Raw genomic sequence first — 7473 nt, forward strand, 5'->3', positions numbered from 1 at the left:
GTGGGCAACCTTGTCTTGTTCCTGATCTTAGAGGAAATGGTTTCCGTTTTTCACCATTGAGGATGATGTTGGCTGTGGGTTTGTTGTATATGGCCTTTATTATGTTGAGATAAGTTCCCTCTATGCCTACTTTCTGGAGGGTTTTTATCATAAATGGGTGTTGAATTTTGTTGAAAGCTTTTTCTGCATCTATTGAGATCATATGGTTTTTATTCTTCAGTTTGTTAGTATGGTGTATCACATTGATTGATTTGCGTATATTGAAGAATCCTTGCATTTCTGGGATAAACCCCACTTGATCATGGTGTATGATCCTTTTAATGTGCTGTTGGATTCTGTTTGCTAGTATTTTGTTGAGGATTTTTGCATCTATGTTCATCAGTGATATTGGCCTGTCGTTTTCTTTCTTTGTGACATCTTAGTCTGGTTTTGGCATCAGGGTGACGGTGGCCTCGTAGAATGAGTTTGGGAGTGTTCTTCCCTCTGCTATATTTTGGAAGAGTTTGAGAAGGATAGGTGTTAGCTCTTCTCTAAACGTTTGATAGAATTCACCTGTGAATCCATCTGGTCCTGGGCTTTTGTTTGTTGGAAGTTTTTAAATCACAGTTTCAATTTCAGTGCTTGTGATTGGTCTGTTTATATTTTGTTTCTTCCTGGTTCAGTTTTGGAAGGTTGTACTTTTCTAACAATGTGTCCATTTCTTCCAGGTTGTCCATTTTATTGGCATATAGTTGCTTGTAGTAATCTCTCATGATCCTTTGTATTCCTGCAGTGTCAGTTGTTACTTCTCCTTTTTCATTTCTAGTTCTATTGATTTGAGTCTTCTCCCTTTTTTTCTTGATGAGTCTGGCTAATGGTTTATCAATTATATTATCTTCTCAACAAACCAGCTTTTAGTTTTATTGATCTTTGCAATTGTTTCCTTCATTTCTTTTTCATTTATTTCTGATCTGATCTTTATGATTTCTTTCCTTCTGCTAACTTTGGGGGTTTTTTGTTCTTCTTTCTCTAATTGCTTTAGGTGTAAGGTTAGATTGTTTATTTGAGATGTTTCTTGTTTCTTAAGGTAGGATTGTATTTCTATAAACTTCCCTCTTAGAACTGCTCTTGTTGCATCCCATAGGTTTTTGGTCATCGTGTTTTCATTGTTATTTGTTTCTAGGTATTTTTTGATTTCCTCTTTGATTTCTTCAGTGATCTCTTGGTTATTAAGTAGTGTATTGTTTAGCTTCCATGTGTTTGTAGTTTTTACAGATGTTTTCCTGTAATTGAAGTCTAGTCTCATAGCGCTGTGGTCGGAAAAGATACTTGATACGATTTCAGTTTTCTAAAATGTATCAAGGCTTGATTTGTGACCCAAGATATGATCTATCCTGGAGAATGTTCCATGAGCACTTGAGAAGAAAGTGTATTCTGCTGGTTTTGGATGGAATGTCCTATAAATATCAATTAAGTCAATCTTGTTTAATGTATCATTTAAAGCTTGTGTTTCCTTATTTATTTTCATTTTGCATGATCTGTCCATTGGTGAAAGTGGGGTGTTAAAGTCCCCTACTATGATTGTGTTACTGTCGATTTCCCCTTTTATGGCTGTTAGCATTTGCCTTATGTATTGAGGTGCTCTTATGTTGGGTGCATACATATTTACAATTGTTATATCTTCCTCTTAGATTGATCCCTTGATCATTATGTAGTGTCCTTCTTTGTCTCTTGTAATAGTCTTCTTTGTTTTAAAGTCTGTTTTGTCTGATATGAGAATTGCTACTCCAGCTTTCTTTTGATTTCCATTTGCATGGAATATCTTCTTCTATCTCCTCACTTTCAGTCTGTATGTGTCCCTATGTCTCAAGTGGGTCTCTTGTAGACAGCATATGTACGGGTCATTTTTTTGTATCCATTCAGCCAGTCTGTGTCTTTTGGTTGGAGTATTTAATACATTTATATTTAAGGTAATTATCGATATGGATGTTCCTGTTACCATTTTCTTAATTGTTTTGGGTTTGTTATTGTAGGTGTTTCCCTTCTCTTGTGTTTCCTGCTAGAGGAGTTCCTTTAGCATTTGTTGTGAAGTTGGTTTGGTGGTCCTGAATTCTCTTAGCTTTTGCTTGTCTGTAAAGTTTTTAATTTCTCCATTGAATCTGAATGAGATCATTGCTGGGTAATCTTTTTTTTTTTTTTTTTTTTTGCTGTACGCGGGCCTCTCACTGTTGTGGTCTTTCCCGTTGCGGAGCACAGGCTCCAGACGCGCAGGCTCAGCGGCCATGTCTCACGGGCCCAGCCGCTCCGTGACATGTGGGATCTTCCCGGACCGGGGCACGAACCCGTGTCCCCTGCATCGGCAGGCGGACTCTCAACCACTGCGCCACCAGGGAAGCCCAGGTAGAGTAATCTTGGTTGTAGGTTTTTCCGTTTCATCACTTTAAATATGTCCTGCCACTCACTTCTGGCTTGCAGAGTTTCTGCTGAAAAATCAGCTGTTTACCTTATGGGGATTCCCTTGTATGTTATTTGTTGTTTTTTTCCTTGATGCTTGTAATATTTTTTCTCTGTATTTAATTTTTGATAGTTTGATTAATATGTGTCTTGGCGTGTTTCTCCTTGGATTTATCCCATATGGGACTCGACGCTTCCTGGAGGTGATTGACTATTTCCTTTCCCATATTAGGGAAGTTTTCAACTATAATCTCTTCAAGTATTTTCTCAGTCCGTCTTTGCCTCTTCTTCATCTAGGACCCCTATAATTCAAATGTTGGTGCGTTTAATGTTGTCCCAGTGGTCTCTGAGACTGTCAAGTCTTTTCATTGTTGTTTCTTTATTCTGCTCTGTGGTAGATATTTCCACTACTTTAACTTCCAGGTCACTTCTCCATTCCTCTGCCTCAGTTATTCTGCTATTGATTTCTCCTAGAGAATTTTTCATTTCATTTATTGTGTTGTTTATCATTGTTTTTTCTTTAGTTCTTCTAAGTCCTTGTTAAACATTTCTTGTATTTTCTCTGTTCTGTTTCCAAGAAATTTGATCATCTTTACTATCATTATTCTGAATTCTTTTTCAGGTAGACTGCCTATTTCCTCTTCATATGTTTGATCTTGTGGGTGTTTACCTTGCTCCTTCATCTGTTGTGTGTTTCTCTGTCTTCTCATTTTGCTTAACTTACTGTGTTTGGGGTCTGCTTTGCGCAGGCTGCAGGTTCGTAGTTCCTGTTGTTTTTGGTGTCTTCCCCCAGTGGCTAAGATTGGTTCAGTGGGTTGTGTAGGCTTCCTGGTGGAGGGGACTAGTGCCTTTGTTCTGGCGGATGAAGCTGGATCTTGTCTTTCTGGTGGGCAGGACCGCGTCTGGTGGTGTGTTTTGGGGTGTCTATGACCTTACTATGATTTTAGGCAGCCTCTCTGCCAATGGGTGGGGTTGTGTTCCTGTCTTGCTAGTTGTTAGGCCTAGGGCATCCAGCACTGTAGCTTGGTGCTTGTTGAGTGGAGCTGGGTCTTGGCGTTGAGATGGAGATCTCTGGGAGAGTTTCGCTGTTTGAGCTCTCTGGTGGACCAATGTCCTGAACTCAGCTCTCCCACCTCAGAGGCACAGGCCTGATGCCTGGCCGGAGCACCAACACCTTGTCATCCACACGGCTCAGAATAAAAGGGAGAAAAAATAAAATAAAATAATAATTATTATTAAGAATAAAAAAATTTTTTAAGTAATAAAAAAAAGAAGAGAGCAACCACACCTAAAAACAAATCCACCAATGATAACAAGCACTAAAAAGTATACTAAAAGAAAAAAAATAGAACCCTAGGAAAATGGTAAAAGCAAAGCTATACAGACAGATCACACACAGAAGCATACACATCCACGCAAAAAGAGAAAAAGGAAAAAAAAAATATATATCGTTGCTCCTAAAGTCCACCTCCTCAATTTGGGATGACTCATTGTCTATTCATGTATTCCACAGATGCAGGGTACATCCAGTTGATTGTGGAGCTTTAATCCGCTGCTTCTGAGGCTGCTGGGAGGGATTTCCCTTTCTCTGTTCGCACAGCTCCTGGGGTTCAGCTTTGGATTTGGCCCCGCCTCTGCGTGTAGGTCGCCGGAGGGCGTCTGTTCTTCGCTCAGACAGGACGGGGTTAAAGGAGCAGCTGATTCGGTGGCTCTGGCTCACTTAGGCCTGGGGGGAGGGAGGGGTACGGATGCGGGGCGAGCCCGAGGCGGCAGAGGCGGCGTGACGTTGCACCAGCCTGGGGCGCGCTGTGTGTTCTCCCGGGGAAGTTGTCCCTGGATCACGGGATCCTGTCAGTGGCGGGTGCACAGGCTCCCGGGAGGGGAGGTGTGGACAGTGACCTGTGCTTGCACACAGGCTTCTTGGTGGTTGCAGCAGCAGCCTTAGCATCCCATGCCCGTCTCTGGGGTCCGCGCTGATAGCCGCCGCTCGCGCCCGTCTCTGGAGCTCCTTTAAGCGGCGCTCTTAATCCCCTCTCCTCACGCACCAGGAAACAAAGAGGGAAGAAAAAGTCTCTTGCCTCTTCGGCAGCTCGACCTTTTCCCGGACTCCCTCCCGGCTAGCCGTGGCGCACTAGCCCCCTTCAGGCTGTGTTCACGTCGCCAACCCCAGTCCTCTCGCCGCTCTCCGACCGAAGCCCGAGCCTCAGCTCCTAGCCCCGCCCGCCCCGGCAGGTGAGCAGACAAGCCTCTCGGGCTGGTGAGTGCTGGTCGGCACCGATCCTCTGTGCGGGAATCTCGCTGCTTTGCCCTCCGCACCCCTGTTGCTACGCTCTCCTCCGCGGCTCCGAAGCTTCCCCCTCCGCCACCCGCAGTCTCCGCCCGCGAAGGGGCTTCCTAGTGTGTGGGAACCTTTCCTCCTTCACAGCTCCCTCCCACTGGTGCAGGTCCCGTCCCTATTCTTTCGTCTCTATTTATTCTTTTTTCTTTTGCCCTACCCAGGTATGTGGGGAGTTTCTTGCCTTTTGGGAGGTCTGAGGTCTTCTGCCAGCGTTCAGTAGGTGTTCTGTAGGGGTTGTTCCACATGTAGATGTATTTCTGATGTATTTATGGGGAGGAAGGTGATCTCCACGTCTTATTCTTCTGCCATCTTGAAGCTCCTCCCAGCTCCATTCTTGAAGGGGGAAGTATCAGGGCGTTTATTGACATATTTTAGAACCACCACAACTCCTGCTGGCTGCTGAAAGCAAACAGTGCATGATGAGTTCACTCAGAGATTAGTAGCTGCTAGGACTGAGGTAGTAATGAGAATCTAGGAGCTTGGAAGAGTTCTCATGCTCAGACCACTGAGAGGGAGAGGGCCGTGGCTGCTGATGTTCAAACCCTGCTTTAACTGGTGGACCCGGAGCGATTGATAGTATGTTACTGCTGAGAAGTCAGGTAACGGGACAAAAACTGTCTAGTGGAATTGAAACAGGCTACAACTAATCTTGGTAAGAATGATTATAATGTAATGGTGGGGAAGGAAGTCTGTTCTGTGGAGAAGGGAGAGTTGAAACAACTGGCTGGTGGCTACTTATACACCCTTCTACCTCATCCCCCCAAGCACGCATAGAGACACACCTCAGCCATATCGTGGGTTTGGTTCTAGAAGACTGCAATAAAGCAAATATCCAATAAAGGGAGTCACAAACGTTTTGGTTTCCCAGTGCGTATAGAAGTTATGCTCATCCTATACTGTCGTCTATTAAGTGTGCAATGGCATTGTATCTAAAAAAACAGCATACATACCTTCGTTAACATGTCTTTATTGCTAAAAAATGCAAACCATCTTCTGAGCCTTCAGTGAGTCATATTAGTGACATCAGAGATCACTGATCACAACAGATCACCATAACAAATGAAATAAAAATGAAGAAGTTTGAAATATTGCAAGAATTCCAAAATGTGACACAGAGACACTAAGTAAGCAAATGCTGTTGGAAAAATGGCACCGGTAGGCAAGGATGCCACAAACTTTCAACTTGTAAAAAACAGCATCTGTGAAGCACAATAAAGTCAAGTGTAGTAAAACGCAGTGTGCCTGTATACCCATGAATATTCTTTATGCCGTCTTGATGCTTCCTTCCCTACAGCTCTACCTGCTTCATGGGGAGAAACCTACTTCAACACCTAAATTCTCTAAGTGACAATTGAGTAGATCCATATAAACGTCTCCAGTTTCTACATAGAATATAACCAACTTTGACTATTACATCAACTTTATAGCTACAGAACCTAGGACAGTAAGCCCAATAGATACTGGTGCTTTGTAGCAGATGGGATTAAAAAACCGACACATGTTAACGGAGAAAACAAGCAAAAACCAAAAAAGAGAAACGACACTCACAACCCCAGCAGGACATTGAAGCTATTTACATTTTAGTGAGTTGTTTCTGCCTGGCAAAGAATTCTCTTTAGAGAAGTTAAAAGATCACGGGTGTAAATGTTAGCAGGCTGTGGGTCAGGTGTGCAGGGCTGTAATTAGAATCATGCTCTTTGGTCATGTTGAAATGTAAAGGGTGAGAAAAACCTGTGGAAAAATCAATTTTCAGATTTATGTAATTTATCGTGTGGTGATAACCTGAAATGAGATTTAGAGGTTTGCAATCTAAAATGAAAGATAAGAGGTTGGTAAATCAATTTTTGTTTAAAGTTTGATTTAAAATGAAGCGGTGAAGGGATAAAATAATAATGATGTGAAAGTTGGTGTCTAAGCGACAGCCTGGTGAGGAGAAAACTGAGCAATGAAGGCCTGTCTGTGATGATGCAGAAGAGACTGGAGATAGAGCTGACTGTCCTTGAGCGCCAGGATTTGACCTACTGTCTGTATGTTCTCGGATCGAGGCTTTGGCAGTCTTTGTTCTTTTCAAAAAGCCGGCTTTGTCAGCATCTTTTTCTGCTCTGAAGAAATTGAAGGGCTTTGTTATTCATAACTTTGCCTCATAAGGAGGTAAGATCGTGGACAACGTTTTGTTTCTTCACACATAACCAGCTTCTTTCCATTTCTCGTTTCTTTCAATTGTGTGTGTACTTTGCTGTTTTCCTGTGTATTGCCTCCCCTTCAGCTTTAGTCAGGGGGAGCCAGTGCCACTTGTCTTCCTTCCCTTGACAATCCCACTGATGGTGCAGTCAGCAGCGAACTCTACTCAGTAAGCAGCCATCCTGGAAAAATGAGACTGGAAGGGCCTACCTTGCCAGGGTCAGGTCGGTCAGCTTCCTGTGGGAGTTGGATGTGTCCTCCACGGTCACTTCCACTGTTTGTCATTCCATCATTATTGTTCATTCCTTTCATTTAGGCTTTAGGTTCCCCACCGGAAGAACAAGTATGTGAGGACTCCTGGACTTCACCTTGCCCTGTCTGTGGTTGGCAGAATAACGCCCCCTTCACAGATGTCCACACCCTGTGGTTCCTATCCCTGCACCCTGTGCCTGTGTTACATTACGTGGCAAAGGACTTTGTAGGTGTGATTAAGGCTGTGGCCCTTAAAATAGGAAGGTTAT

Source organism: Stenella coeruleoalba, assembly GCF_951394435.1.
Source record: "Stenella coeruleoalba genome assembly, chromosome: 18".
NCBI lineage: Eukaryota > Metazoa > Chordata > Mammalia > Artiodactyla > Delphinidae > Stenella > Stenella coeruleoalba.